The sequence below is a fragment of the Anser cygnoides genome, chromosome 14 (genome assembly GCF_040182565.1).
Source record: "Anser cygnoides isolate HZ-2024a breed goose chromosome 14, Taihu_goose_T2T_genome, whole genome shotgun sequence".
Classification (NCBI taxonomy): domain Eukaryota; kingdom Metazoa; phylum Chordata; class Aves; order Anseriformes; family Anatidae; genus Anser; species Anser cygnoides.
The window spans coordinates 763154-779808 of record NC_089886.1 but is presented as its reverse complement, the minus strand read 5'-3'; the positions used below and the strand labels follow the sequence as shown (position 1 = coordinate 779808).

Sequence of the window (16655 nt, the reverse complement as noted above, 5' to 3'; positions counted from 1 at the left end):
TTTAACGAGACCAAACGTCAATGACTGCAGGGAAAGGAGACGCGGCTGTCCCGCTCCGTGCGCGCCGGAGGACCGCTTGGCGCGGCCCTGATCTCCCGGGCAGACGCCTTCGTCCCCAGCACCGCTCTCCACAGGCCCCACGTGGGGCCTGCCGCTGAGAGCGACGAGCCCCGCGGTGCTCACAGCCCCGCTTTGAGTTCCGCCCTCGTGGTACACACACGGGACAACACGTCACTCTCAGCAACGCTTCCAGCACGTTACTTACGTACCGTAGGCGACATGTACGTGTGTTACACCAATAGGACTGAGAGCAGCCTTGTGTAAATGCTATATAAGCATTAAAATAAACAGTATGTACTGTGTATGCACATTTTATATATCAAATATATATTATTTATATGAAGTATTAATCAAGGAACAAAAATACTTCAAAAATAATAAAAAAATATTTCAAAAATAAAAAACTAGATAGCAGCGAGCCTCTGCAGGTGCATCTGCGCCAGCAGGCCATAATGCTTCTCCGCCAAGGTACCTAACGCCCGCTCACCCAAGCTGGAGCTACTTCTGTGCAAGGCACGGAAACCTGTATGTGAGTATGACTTCGTTTTCCTGTATTTGGTTTGGCTTTAAGTAACAGCATGGTTATTCGCAAAATGAGTTCAAGCTTAAAAAAAAATAAAAAATGTGTCTATATATGAAAGATCTTATCTTTCCTTGAGACACTCTAGCAGCCATGCTTTGGGGCTAGTAATCGAAATATTATTCTCCATGAAACTAGTTATGGGCTATTAGTTATTGGTTAATGGGCTAAATTAGTCTCCATGAAAAATTACCCCCGTTTGACTTTATCATTAGCCTTCGGCCACATAAGCCTGCTTAGAGAAGATAGAGATCCATTAATTAATACTCATTACAGTGGCCTCAGGCAATGTTAATTCTGTCTTAGCTCAGCCACTTGGTTTTACAACGCAATTTTGTTCCTGGAATATGCACGCGCCAGGCACCGGGACCACCAGGGACAGCCCAGTGCCCAGCAGAAATGCCCTCAGAGCTGGAAACTGCAACTGCCACCTGCTGGAGCTTCTGGGGGGGCGAACCCTGAGATGGGGCAACAGAAAGCATCGTTAGGAGTTCATGGGTATTCTCAGGAAAAGGATGAATACTAACACTAACCATTGAGATAAACAGCTATGCCACATTTAAAAGGATGCTCTGTTTACTCTACAGATTTTTAATTATAAAATCAATGAAGTGTTAATGATTGCAAGCATTACTTCAGCTCACTGGGAGTTCCAAACAACTTTTTTTAGTCTATGGCATAAATTCATAAGTTGCTCAGTTTGACCAATTTGTCAAGACAATTTCCATTAGTAGACATGAATATTTAATGAAAGGGAAAACTGGCATGAGCAACTTCACTTAAGCGACTAATGACTTACTGGAAAACAGGGAAGATACATTAATATGTCACTTGATTAAGTATTTGAAGAGTGCAACAATCTGAATCTCTCAGCAAAAACCTCCTTTATTCTGCTTGTCTTTATCTATGTATCCACCATCACCACGGCATATAGGTGGCAGCAAATCAGCTCAGAAATAAACACTTTGCAACTTTAAACAAATTACTGCTTCTTGTTTACTTGTTGCCTTCATGAGAAGATCTAAAAGCATTTTCAATTCTTTTATTCCTAATTCAGCTAGTATTTTTTGTTTGTATGTTTAAAGGTAAATACAAAAGCCTTATGACTATAAAGCACTTGCTGTTAACATACATGGAAGTTCTGCAAGGTATTGAAGATAAAAACCCGAGTCTCTTAATGCCACAGCAAATCCAGATTTCCTTCAGCCCACAGCTTCTCTGCCCGAGCTTGCCAGTGATGGAGACCTACTGTTACACCAAGCAAGCTGGCATCAAAACCTCTGGCCCTGCATGAGCTGCTGACTCTTTCTCCCTCTTCAGAAAGCTCCGTGGGGTTTGGTTTGTTTCAGGAGCTTTTTCATCTCAGATTGCAGAGCGGGCTGCGTGTGCCCTGAGAACGCCAAGCCAATGCATATGCATTGCATCTGTAAAAAGTCTGATGAATTCAGATGAAAGTCTGATAATTCTAGTGAACACAATCACATCCACTTGAGAAGGAAGTCTGCTTTCTGCAGCAGGAGCTCCCTACCCAACTGACCTCTCTTTGCCACAAATCTCTTTTGACAGGCGCTCACAATTACTAAAGTGAAAAGCTGTTTCCTTTCGTCACTGTCCCCATAAAATACACTGACTCTCTTAATTACATGCTTAGTTGTTTTCCAAAGGCTCTACTCATGCATGTAGGCAATAATTCAAGCTCTGAGGCAAGACACCATGTCACAGAGCAAGAGCAGCACAGGCAGATGAAAACAAGTGGCCACAGAGCACGGCGGGAGCAGGGGCCCCGGCAGGGTCTGGCCCAGGCTCTTGGGGCATCCCCGCACCCCGCGGACATCTGCTGCACAGGGGGTGCTGGCCCCCTGGGCTCCGGAGCCACAGACCCACATTTCAGAGGCTCCCAGCCAGCATGGTCACACGCAGCTTGTGTTTCCAAACTGGTGCGAGCCCGTGGGTAGCCAACCAGACTAAGGACCTGGGAACAAATCCCTGCCAAATTCAGCTGTGGTTCGCAGTGTAGAGCATCTCCTCTCTGCAGCTGCAAGTCCTCAAGCTGTGAGCCCCTGCTGAAGCTCCCAGGTGGTCAGAGGCACTCGGTGCTCAGCACAGCTTTGTGCTGCTGCGCACCAAGTTAGAGCAAAACAGCCAGCGTCAAGTTTTGCTGAATTATGCTGCTCCCTACAAAAGAGAGAAAATTCCAAGTGCAGCTGCATCTTCCAGTTCACTGCCCAGCAGTGGTGCAATCCCCACTGGGCGACTGGGTTTGGGGCAGAAGCTCAGCTTTTTTTTAAAGGCATCAGTTCACCTTTAAAGAGTTTGTTCAGAACTAAGCTGATTTCCCACTTGCCTTCTGTAGGGGAGGAGATGTCTATGAGGCCTTCCCAGGTGCGCACACACACACACACACACAGTAACATGAAGTTAATCAGAAATTGTTAGAATTAACAAAGCAGAGAGAATGTCAGAAAAAAAAAATATTACATTGGCTCGACTGTCTCTTCTACATGCAGAAGCAGAAAAACAAACTCACTCTGTTACTCTACTTTACTTCGCTAAAATAAGGAAAAGCAGGCAAGATGTGAACACCTGCGTAACATCTTCATTCACCATGCAGATAGGTCCTCCCCAGCAGCAGCTCCAGGCTTGTCTGCTGGAAAGTCAGAATTAATTCAGCAGCTTTCACTTCCCCACCTGCCAAATCGCTGCATCCTCCGCTCCGTGAGAGGTGGTGAACCTTGTGCAACTTCAGCCATGCCTACCTTCCCCACCACTACGTGGGAACACACGAGGATAACTGGTTTACTGGAAAAATGAGAGTGATCTGAATGTTACTGTCAGGAAAGGCACCAATCGATTCATTTTACATCAGAAGGATGAGAATTGCTATTAGCTAGTGCTCACTGAAGATGAAGTATTATTTGTTTGCTTAGGGAAATGCCTGACTGAACTGAAAATCTTAATAGATAATCTCTGTTGAACATTTTTGTGCAGTAGTTCAAGAACATCAAAACCATGCTAGCCAACCCAATTTTATGTGAATTTGATATAGACTTACTCACGGCAGAGTTTGTTTGAAGTCTGCAACAAGACACCTTTATACTCTCTCACCCCAAAGCATCCTTCTTCCATATTTCATAGCAGATTAGAAATAAAATAAAATAAAATAAAAATGAGCAAGCACAAAGTCAGATAAGAAAACCAAATAAGAAAAACTAGAAGGAGTTATTAATAAATATTCCTCTGAAAAGCACAAAGTGGGAAGAAAAATCTTATTTTCCATATACTGCCTATGGTCTCCAAGGTTTATGAATGCCTCATGACACCAGCTAACTTCTAATCGGCCTGACAATTTGGTTATGTATTCCAGCATAAATCAGAAGAAGCCACACTGCAGTCAACAGCACAGGAATCAGAGGCAAATCTACTCTGCCCCGTCTATTCCTCAGGTATTTTCCTCCTCGTGACACCCAGTATTTACACACAGAGATGCTCCTGCAACAGCATCACACCTTCCTGCCCCAGTTTTACCCAGAGAGGTGATGGGTCCTCACCCAAATCTCCCAACTCGTCACTACGTCTTCAGATCTGCTATTAATAGAGTTATCAACGCTGTGATAACATTCTGGGGCTTCGCCAAGTCTGTTTCCTGTCTGCAAGCATCAAGGTATGATGTCTCATCATACAATAACTAATCTTACACCTCTCAGAGCCAAGCAACCCATCGCTCCCTTGGGAATTCGGTCCCGGCTGCACTGAGCCGAGCCCCTTTGTTACACCTCATGCTACAAAGCAGGCAGCTGATTTTGAACACCTAGACCTGACAGGCATTGCTAGTATTCTGTCTGGAAACTGCTGACTGCAGTATCAATTTTTTTTACAGCAAAATACGAAGGGAACATCTTTTTCTGCCTACACTGCTGGCACTATTACTTTCAGTTACTCTATTCCATTTTAGCAGCAGTATCTATGCCGATCAGACTACCCCCATCCAGTACTATCAAAGACATTTACAAACTCTGGTGATAATACTTCATTATTATAGTCACCAAGAACAGAAAATATGTGAAGTATTTTCAATTTCTACAGTACAGACAGTGCTATACTGACTTATAGCTGGGACGGTCTCTGATGCAAGAGCACGGCGCAAACCAAAGAGCAAAGCACAAGCTGAACTGTGAAATACCGGTGCTGTGAGCTCTGATGGCCCTTCCGAACAATTTGAGAGATGGCAGTACTGGTTGCAGAGTTTCCTTAGCATCTGAAGAGGGCTTTGACGCAAAAGCTTTCACACCACGTTGTTCTCTGGGGTTCTCAGCCAAGTGTTCAGTGAACACTTTTTTTTTTCTTGTTTTAAATATCTTGTTTAAAAACATTTTCACTTCCACTCAGGTTTGATTAGCTTTCCCTGCAGGGCCTCAGTCCTGCAAATTTGGTGTGCACCAGCAGTAACGTGATGAGTCCTCAGTTTTCCTAACAGGGAGAGGCAGCTCCCCGTCAGCTACCGACTGCCGCATCCTGCAGGAAACCCTTCCAAAATAAAACTCCCCAGTCAAGCACGGAAGATGAAAGTGAGCAACTGTTTTTTCCATGTTATTTCACTAAGAGCCATGACCGTATTACCTAGCAATCCAGTGGCCTTCCATAATATTTTCTTCCTTATCACTCAACACCCAGCATGGAAAGGGTTTACTTCACCCTTTACATTAATGGGATCAGCTTAAACCTTTCACCCTCCTGAAGGCACAGCTAATAGAAAGGAGAAAGCAAATAGATGCCCACATATTTACAGAGAAAAAAAAATGAGACTTTTCCTTCTGCTACCAATGCACCTTCAGAGTCTTGACACCATTCTCCTCTCTAAATTAATTTAAGGATAATTTGGGAAGGATTGGGGAACAAAACAGAAGCAGTTTCCCTGGAGTACACAATCATCATCTGGTTGGTGATCACAGGTCAACAACATCTTTAATCTTTTGAGAGAAATCTGGGCCAGTTTAGGATTGCCTCAAGGTGAGTGAGCCTGCCTGGGTGCCAGGCATTCCCCAGGGAAGGGAGGGCTCCCCATCGGACCTGGGCCCTCCAGAGGGGGATTTCAGTCATCACCACAATCCTCCACCTAGGAGTAAAATAAGAATAATATTAAATACTCAGAAAGGGCAGACTCCCTGAATTTCAGTAGGGGTTTGGTGTTTGCTTATCGGTTTGTTTTTGTTTTTTCTTCTCTCTCTGCTAACTGAGAAATCAAGGTACAGAAGTCTGCTGGGCAAGTCACCAGAACACGGCGGCCCTCCTCAGACAGCACTTCACGTTTCTCAGCAGCAGGCGGATGGGCTCCTGGCTTCAGCCGGCCTGCCGGCAGACGGGCTGGCAGTCCTCCTGCCCACCTTTAATAACCCTCCTACAAACACACGTCAGAGCTGAACACCGAGCTCCGTGAGGCGCGGGCACCGCAGCCCTTGTGAGAGGCAGCGAAGGGGAAGGGCAGAGCCGCGGAGGGAGCGGGACCCTGCCAGGCCAACCGCAGGGTGCTGGACGCCGCCCGTTGGGTTGCAGCAGCCAGCACTGCACCTATAAATATTTAGGATACAAAAAGAACGTGTTGGCACGAGCACAGCGTCCTTATTTTTAAGGCTTTGATCACCAGGAGTTTAAATGGCATTGCGTGGAAATATTACTTAACTGAACTTCAAATAAATTCAGCCCTTTCGTTATTGACCCTTGCTACCAGGAACTAGGGATCTATTTCTGATCTTCAGCCTAGAGAGAAATCAGCTAATCCAATGTTCAAAGGGAAGGGAGGGTAAAAATCATTTCAGTTTCTTTGCCCTTGGGCAGAAGCTTCAGCGAGAGGAAGCAGAAGAGCTGGGGGGAGGCAGGGTCCTGCCCGGCATCGCCCACCGAGGGCTGCTCTGGGAGCTCCAGCCCTCCAGCTGGGGCCAGACCCAAATTCCCAAGGTTTGCCCCCACCCCCCCAGTGGGTGCCCTCACCCACACTCCTCACCCCCCCTCCGGTGCTCCCCACAGAGCCGCCCGAGCCCTGGCCCTGCAGCCCACCGCTGGCAGCAGCTTTCCACTCGCGCACGGCTTCACCAAAGGGCTGCAAAGCATCAGTCAGCCCGAATAAACGTTAACTTTGCTCCTCTGGGTTATTTCAGAAACAAGCCTATTTTATGAGTGCTAGAAATAAAGAGAAATTTCACGGCTCTCCTAAGACCACTTTCTGGCGCATCTGAGGGCCTGGTGCAGAGCCACCAGCCCTCAGCAGCAGCACGGCTTGCTTCCAGCTAACCCACAGACGTTTACGACTTGGGTCAAACTGGAAGGACACAACTTCTCAGAAACGTAAAACAAAGTCTTGATTAATAAACCCAGCTGCAGAATATTTTTTAATCAGCTCTTGCTTCCTTCATAGCAAGACAGTTATGAGAGAGATGGAAGAATGAAGAAGTAGGAAAAATTGCATCCTCAGAACTGCACTCAGTGGACCAAGACTGCACCCCGGTTCTGACTTCATAGCACAGCATCTTTGCTCTTACACATCACACTCTATTCACAACATCAGGTCACAGATTTCTTAACAGCAAGTTCTTCTGGTGAAAAAAGGCAGAGGATGACACAGAAACACATTTCAGCCACGAATGGTGCGTTTACCCAGCACAAATGGGAATGAAAGCAGGGCTTTGGTTAGCAGCTGTCTGAGGGGTAGGAGGGTAAGCCAGAAATAACAGCAAACCATCTCATGTCAGACAGGAAAACCATATTTACAGGTTTTGAGAACACAGAGTGAGGGAGGGAGCATGTGCGACTCCATAGCCCACTGCTGGAATCAGCCCTTCTGCAGGTAAGTGATGGAGCCTACTGGGGCTGCTGCTTTGTTCTTTTTTAAATATATATGTATATATATATATATATATATAAAGAAAATGCTCCTTCTCTCCAGAATCATGCAAGGAAATAATTTAGGCTGGAGAACTGATAAATACTCCTGGATTTCTGCAAGGCACCAACAGCCTCAGTGTTTTTGCAAGTCAGCACGCACGGATGGACAGCAGGGAATCAACGCGCCTACAGCACACCGTGAGCAGTCACCTCGTGCCATGCCTCCTACAGCAGCCATTTGTGCAGCTGCAGCATTAAAAACGCGTTTCCTGGACCCACGTACGCTGGATGCCCTGGAGACAGCTGAATTAGTGGAAATGCAGGCTGCTGTTGTCATACCATAAGTAGTTGGGGATGGAGTTGCCTGACTGCATTTCCCCAGCGAGCTCTTTACATCTATCTAAGCTGATTGATTTTCAGTCAGTTTTCCGTGGGATGAGTTCAGATTCCCCAGCCTCAGGTATGCGGTAAGAGCATGTAAGTTAATTCACTAAACCACACCGTAATCCATCCACAGTCCCTTCAGAAGATGCAATGTATGAAACGAAGATTAAGTGCCCAAAGTTGCTGGGTTTTTTATTATTCTTAAAAAGTTATTTATCTAACTCTACCATCATGTTTTCTTCCAAATCTACTCCCCATAAAACCAACAAAAATAGCCAAGTCCTTGCAACTTTTCGGAGTTCCCTCCAGTTCTCTGAGTCACAGTCAAAATTTGTATTTGAGGCAGTTATTTTGGACATAATTTTATTACCGGGGAATGATACAATTAAAAAATAATTTATTTTCTGGTCAGAGAGCTTATTGCTGTTGTTTCTTTTATATTTCATTCTGAACTTCATTTTTTTCCAGTACATTCTTTTTTTCAGAGCTATCATTCGCAGAGATGATATAAGCAGGGTGCTTCGACAATGGCTTTCCAGCACAGGGAATTTATTTGGGAGGGTATAAAACCCTAAGAACTGATAAAATATTCTAGACTGCCCAAGGCGAAGCATGTGCAAGATAAGAATGGTCTCCCAAATGGATTATAAACACACACCGTACACCATGTTTCTCCAAATTCCCTTCCCCCACTCCACCCACTTTTAACACGAAATAAGATAAAATACAAAAACAGCTTTGAGCATACTCAGGACGTTAATCTGGTAGCAGAAGCTCGGCAGAGCGCCGCTCTCCTTACAGCCTAGCCAGCTGCAGCAGGGATTAGAGGAAGCTCCCTCCTCCCGGGCCGGCGGCTGCTCTCGCAGCGCCTTTGTTCGGCGGAGATGCGCCTCTCCCGCGCGCTGCTGCAGCAGGTGTGAAGCAAGTTTATGGCAGGAGCAGGGGGAGATGCGAACGAGCCTTGCGGGATGCAAAGCAGGACTGTAATAATAATATCACCAGAAAACAGATGCTGGAAAATCTAATGCCATTTCCTCGCAGCCACGACCAGACCCAAATCCAAATCAGCACGGGAAGGAGGCCGATTCGCACTGAAGGCCAGGCGTGATAAAATACTGGAATTCATTGCACATATATACCCACACACACACTTCAGTTTAACAGGTACGAGTAAAGCTTTCATTTCCATTAATTTGCACGATAAACATCTTCACTAATTATAAACTGTGCTTACACTAATCACCTGCCTGAAGCCATCAGATTTTATGCAGGGTTCCTGTCAGATCTCATAAACTAAATAGGGCTGGATCAGATACTCGGATGAAAAGCACCCTTATGATACACCATGATGCTAAAATAATGTAATCAGTTCCAATTCTTTCTTCTCAATGGGCAGAACAGCAGCTACTTCTCAGCTGAGTCCCTCTGTGATACTGTCCACTCATCTTCAGGGATTGGTTATTGGTTTTTTTCTTCGTTGGGATGCTTATTGTTGCTTTCTACCCAAATTCCAGTTCCCTGCTGGTTTCACCCTCCCTACCTATGTTCCTCTCTAGGACACCTTCTCATTCAGAAATGGGCACATTTCAGGAACAGGTGCAGCCCTCTGTGCTTTACGTATGATGATGAGAGAATTAATACAAAAGACTTAAGACAAAAGACTCAGACTCTCATTGTACCTTAACAATGGCTCAAAACTATGGTATATAGACACCAGTAGGACTGATGCTGAGGACCTCATGCACAAACCAGTGACCACCAGCAGCTCCCCCGCCCTCTGTTTCCCCCAGCTGCAGCAGTACCCCTGGGGCGCAGCTTGCTCCGGGTCTAACAGCACGCACACCTCCCGGCTGCCGCCACGGCGCCCCAGGCAGCACCCACAAAAAGGAGGTGATGCTTTAGAGCATCTGGCTCTGAAGAGGTGTGTGGAAACACAGGGAATGTCACAGGGAATGTCACAGGGAATGTCACAGGGAATGTCACCGGGAATGTCACCGCCCCGGCTAACCCTGCCCTGCCGCCAGGCCTGGGCACCAGCCCTTCCACAGCAAGCACACATTCCAGCATGTCAGAAACTGGATGAGTTTCTGTCTAGTTTGTAGAGAGAAAAGGGAGAGGAAAAAAAAAAAAAGCAGCAACCAAATTTAACAAATGGACCGACTTTGCCCTGCTACTTTTTTTTGTATGCCCAGAGCAAATCTGTAATATCTCGTCACTTCCCCACAAAGAGCTGCACCACAACCCCAGCACAACTCGCACACGAGACACCAAGTAGCTAACATGAAGACAGGCTCTTAAAATTCAAATGCCCTCATCCTCCTCCTGCCACTCTTCTCAACTGCCCCGAAGCAGTCATTTATTTCAAGATGATCAACTCTCTGCCACAGTAGCAGCCCCACACAGTTCTGAATGCTCTGTGTAAATGTTCCTTTATTAATGAAATTAAACATCAGAGACACATGCTGCCAGGATAAATTGATACAGTAAGCTCTTCTTTAGCCCAAGTCTGATAAGTCACGTGCAACTTTTAGAAAAAGATTTGTAAGGGTATATTAAGAAGCTCAGCTACTTTTCAAATCCCAGGGTCTGATCCAATGAGGTTGAAACTAGTATCCCATTAAAATTAATTGGAAGTGCTGAACCATTTCTTCATGACTTCATTTTATACTTAAACATACATAAAAACAACTGGACTGGAATGACCTCTGGCCATACATATAAAATACCAAAATTACTGTGTAGGCATATGGAATAAAATGACTTCTACAATTTACCAGTACCTATAGCGATGGCAATAGCAACCATATACAGCTCAGAATTTAACATGAAATCGTTTTGAAAAGGATGTGGGTAGCTGCAATTACAAGTTTAATTTCACTAGTCTGGAAGAGTTTGGTTTCCTTTGTAATGGCCAGCCTTCTGTGTACAGCCTTGCTGTACCCTCTTCTCAACCAGCAGACATCAGACATAAAAAGCTTTTCTTCCCATATTTTGTTTTTAGAGCATTTTATTCTGATTAAAATAGGTCTTCTCTAGACATCTTTTTTTTGGAGGAGGGAAGAAGGGACAATAAGTTTTGGGGTGGGGTTGTGTTTTTTTGGTACTTCAGTAAAATAAATCAAGATGTAGAACCAAAATATACATGTTTTAGAGATTCTAAAATGGGGTTTAAGAAACAGACTTTAAAATTTTCACAGTATGCTGCAGAATCAGAGTCCAGAGGTGGAATTTGCTTTTGCAGTGCTGACCACCTGTGAAGATCAACCTGCTGTAGAGAAATTAGCCCCAACAGAAGCCAAGGCCATTATCTTCACAGAGCAAGTGATTTATCACCAGATCACAGAAGAGAAAACAGGCAGTAACATCTAGGTGATAAATTCACCTTCTTATTTCATCACAAAGCCCTTTCGCCTGATCCAGAACTTTCAGCTTGATACCCATCTTACATAAGCGTTTCACTGCAGAGCATTAGTGTTCTTTTCCGGACTCAGGAGATTCCATATGTTTTAAATATTTTAGAAAATAGCATTACAAAGACTTTACAAATGCAGCACTTAAGCATGCAGTTCAGCTATACAGAATGCAACAAACGTAAGTGCAGGTACTTTAGAGGTCTGCACTGGCATTTCAGATACAGAAAGAAAAAAGAGCCCAGAGTCTTTCAGTACTTTGCTCAGATACTCTCCTAGAGGGCTCCCACACACATCCATTGATGTGTTCACGTCCCTTTGGAAAGTGCTGTTTCATTAAGGGCACAATTCCCCAGAAATGCTCATTATAGCGAGCAAGGTTCAGAGATCAAGATCTGGATATAATTGTCATTCACTTGCAAGGATCTCCCAAGTAGCTCTGCATTTCTCATGAGCACTGGGAAAAGTTCAGAAGCTGACCTCTGAGTATTATTGCTACTCCATTACGAAAAAGGCTCAACCATTAACAAAACACAAAGTGAGAGGCAGGCTTGAGGAGAATGCTGCCAGAGCAGGACCTGAGGAGGAAGGATGAGAGCACAGATAATCAGACAGGTAGATCTGGAGCACTATTAAAGGAATATAACTAAGCATGGAAATGGGCCTCTTGCTGCTTCAAGGCCTGCCAGCAATAGGAGGGCTTCTGGGTTTGCCTGTGATGGCAAATTCAGGGGGTTTCAGTGTCATGCACTCCTAAAAAGCCTATCTGCACCATCTGTGTGTTCCTCACAGCCTCCTTGGCAATTTATTCCCCTCATTCTCACTGAAATTCATGAGAAGTTCTGCAAAGAATGGTTTTTCCCCTCTTGCAATGCACAAACACAGCACACCACCCCCTCTTGGATGATCTATTTGGATGCAGGCCAGACCAACCCTTCATTCCAGATCCCCTTCCAAGAGGCCCCTCACGGGCACAGTGCTGCAACGCGAAGTCACCGCTGCCCCCGGCCTCTCCAGGCCCAGGGCACGCAGCGCCCGCAGGCCCACGGCACTGCTGGTGTGCACAGCAGGGCCACGGCACTGCTGGTGTGCACAGCAAGGCCACGGGGGTACAGCAGAGAGCGCTGACATTGGGACAGGAGGAAGTGCATCTGAAGGGCCGTGGCCCACCTAGGGCACACAGCACGGAGGCACACACGGACAAACCAAGCTCTTCCCCACGCTTGCCCCCAGGCAGATGCCACCCCCGGGGGGGAACAGACACCCTCAGACACCTTCCCCCACCGCGGGAGCTGCCCCCGGCCGTAGCTGGAGGCTGCCCTGAGCTGCCGCCCCTGGGCCTGAACCCTGAAAATGCAGCCGAAAAAGCAAAAGGCCGTGTCCAACAGAGGCTTGGCAGCTGCAAACTAGAGTGGATTTGACAGGCCAGAGCCTTAAAGTTACACAAATGTTGTTTTCTCTAGTGTAAAATCTAACGGGAAAATAGCACATCATTATAAAACCTCCCAAGGAAAAGAACGTGATGCACCTCGGGTAGAACTAAAACTCACTTTCTTCCCCAGACAGCTGGCAAGTTTATGCACAAAAGGTGACATGCACTCTCTGGAAAGGACCAGCAAAATAGACCATAAGAGGCATGGAGCAGCATTAATGATTTCTGCAGACCCCAATTCTCACTCAAACAAAAGAAATAGCAAACAAAATACAGCCATGGGTTGGTACAAAGGCTCCACATGATTATCCACTAACTGTAGTGACTGATATTTATTTCTGCAGGGAGCAAACGCGTTCATGACATTGAAAGCCTGGATATTGGTGTGCCACGATTCATTCTTTCTCCATTGCACCTGCAATATTTGGACTTCTACCAAAAGCTATGTTTTCATAGGAGTTTGGAAGATGGTTAATTTCATTTTTAACTCATTGAAAGTCATGTTCCCCTCTTCCCCTTCTCAAAAAATAAAAAATAAATAAAATATAAAAATTAAAGCAGCATTGTTTTTCCATTACCTATATTAAATTCTATTTGGTCTGAAAGCTTAAAAATCTACTCCTGGCATACAATGAAATATTGTGAGTTAAATTCAGATGAGAGTTTGCAAGCAGTGTCTTGTTTAATTAAAATCAAAATACTTACATAGGAAACTATTTGAGTTGGCATATAATTTCAATATTACTGAAGAGTCTGTGGAAATAGAAGTAAAACAGGCCATCTCGACTGCAAGTTTGTCGCTCCACTCATCCATCAGTGCTTTCTAGACTGCCATGGAAATGCCATGACTACACAGAGCCCAAGAAATAAGATGTTGTTATGCATTTAACCAGCTGCCTTTAAGACCAGGCAGCTCCTTTCCCCTGAGCTGCCATATTTTTCACCTTTTCCATCAATTTCAATAACAACCCAACTGAGAGGACATCACACCAGGTCCTCACGGCGGGGACATGGGAGGTCCCACTGCCAGCGTCACCACTGGAAGCCCTTACTGTTAATCACTGCAGTTTTATCATTATGTATATGCTCCAACATAAAGAAGAATTCAATTTTTATACTTCATTATAACACTTAAATTCTGCCATATCAGGGCTGCAACCTGATATGTGCACCTGTGAACCTAAATGTGGTCAGTAGCTAAAATAAAATAATTAAAATAAAGTAAAATAAAAAGTCCAAGATACATTTTAAATTAATTTTCAGGAAAAAAAATCTGTATTTGAGCGTTCAAGGTTTTTGGAAATTGAGCACAAAAGAAACAGGAACGCAGTGAAGCTGCTGCTCAGTCTTCCATGTGAAAGTACTTCATGGAACAATTTTCCTGCTATCTACTGCAACTTTGGTTATTTTGTTATTATTTCTGAGTTGCTGTATTTTTAATTTGAACTTTTCCATGTCATTGTTCAGCAAATTATAGTATGTTAAGTTGTCATCTGAAGCTGCTGTTATGCCGAGTTCGGGCATGATGTATCTAAAATCCCTTTCATACACCACAGTCCGGTTCCGGAGCTGCGCCACGACATGCGAAGAACGCTGCCAGGACATGACACGGATTTAAGGCACACGCAGCCACGTGGCCCACAGAACCCCTGTGAACAGACCCTGCTCGTGCAGCAAGGCACAGAAGCCATCCTCAGATGCTGTTCCCTGATGAAAGCAGGATAAAGAGGAGAATGGTGGGGGTTGTTTTTTTGTAGTTTTGTCATGGTTTTTTTCCCCCCATCAAACTCCGTTTTTTTCTCCGTCAAACTCAGGAGGTTGATGCCTGCATGCTAGCCAGTTTTTGTGACTGAAGGATTATTCATCTAAGCAGGGTTCTAATATGATGATTTGTCTGTATTTGAGCAGCCTCATTGCGCTTTACGAATGTCCTTTTCCCCTTATTTATGAGCCCCTTCACATTTCCACATGAACAAACAGGCTCAAGCCTTTCCTACTTGCTACACTGCACTATCTTCTTATCTCCACAAAAGTTTTTGAAGCTTTGTAGGGGATATGCAAGAGGAATGTTACGATCTCACCTTTTCATACTTGCTGAATATTTAAAGGTTTTTAGCTCCCTTAAAATAAATCTTTTCCATTCGGAAGGACAGAGGGCTACTGTTTCCATAACAACCACTCCTCAGAAAATTTCCTTTTGGTAAATACAGTAGAATTAACTGCATAGTTTTAATGTTTAATCATATTCTGCAGGACACGGACTAAAAAAGGTAAACTTTAGTTCACCTTGCTTCTCTATCATCTGTCTCATTGACCAAAATACAGCTCCTTTCAAACAACTGAAAGACAGTAAAAGAAAAGCACCTGTGAACTCATTCATTATGCTGTTAAGCAAGCTGATAGGCACTGCCGGAAAAAGAAATAAGAGTGAAAATTGCTGAAGCATCTTCCATCATTGCAATTTCCACAAGGTTAGGAAAAGTCATATTGGATAAAATCTTGGAAGTGCTAAGGCAATGGTCTGGGAAATAAATGCAAATAGCCATTTTGTATTAGGTGCGGAGAAACTGGAATTGAGTGCTCCTGGCAGAAAACCTAAAATCAAGGTGTGATTTCTGCAATCTGAATACGACAGGAGAGCAGGCAGCTGGGGGGGCCTGGCGCCCAGGCTGGAGGCGTGAAATGCACTTGTACCCATCTCATCACAGATAAAAAAAAGTCATCTCACCCCCTCAGTCATCCTTCCCGTAAGGTATCTTACTCAATATCCACAGGAACTGAACCGAGATTTGTGTAGTGCAGCAGACTCGTGGAGTTTGGCAAGTCATCGTTTCCCTGCTGCACTGCTGGCACCCGTGTACATCCCAAGCACCAGCTCTGCAAGGCCCTGAAGAAATCAGAACGCAGTGAGTTGTTACCACGACTGCTTATCTTTGCTGTCACACAGCTGGTGCCCTGTACTCCACATTCAATACAGTAACAAAAAGAGGGGGGTTAATACTCTTTTTAAATCAGTCTAATTCATTTCTAATGTTTGTGTCTTCACTTGTTTGTGTTTACGTTCACTTCAATAGATACGCCACTAAACAATTCATCATCAGAAATGCTTACATGAAAGGAAAATATTTTCTGTAGATGACCTGTAGAATCCAATTCCAAATGCCTAATCATGAGCCTTCATGCATACTGAAATTCAGCTCTGAGTTCATTTTCTCCAGTGCAGACCTGGAAGACCACTTGACATGCTAATCAAGAGCAGATCATGCTGCTCAGATTTCAAATTAACTCCCTACATATGAATGAACTACGAAATTGGAATTCACTTTAAAAGTTTTAGACAAAACTCAGTCTTTGCTAACTACAGTCAAAAAAATGAAATGATCTTAAGATGCTTTTTGTGAAGTTCATTAGATCCCACACATTTCTGCCCATTTTTAATAAGAAAAGCTCAGCATAAAACATAAAATGGGTAGAATATATTTACTGTATATAACTTTATTAAAAATCACTGTCATGACATTCTGACTATGTTTCTATTGCAAAAAAAGCCTTTGGCTTCAGTCTCAGAAAAGATGAAAAAAGCATCTCCCTCCTAAGTAAGTAGAGAGAGTACTATATAATGACCCAAGAAGAAAGAATATTACAATTCATCTATTTTTTAATCTCTCAGGATAATAAATATGAAGATCTGACTTGCAACCTCAACTAAAAAGCCTCTTCAAAGCTCCTGACAGAGAAAACATTTCATAAAGGCCATTTCATGCTCACAGCACCACTTACAGAAAATAAGGCGCAGTTCTGGTTGTGCCAGAACATCGCTGAACATTATCCTGGGCCACTCAGCTTAAGTGGAGCCTAGATGTTTTAATCAATGCACAGATACCGGTACTGCTGCATTCTGTCATAGAAAAAG

The 16655-nt window shown here is 44.3% G+C and overlaps 1 long non-coding RNA gene across 21 annotated transcripts in view; it reads right to left on the bottom strand.

The window, feature by feature from the left end:
- Window positions 1-16655, bottom strand: part of LOC106032731 (uncharacterized) — a 96418-nt gene that overhangs the window by 51530 nt on the left and 28233 nt on the right. The window lies entirely within an intron of this gene.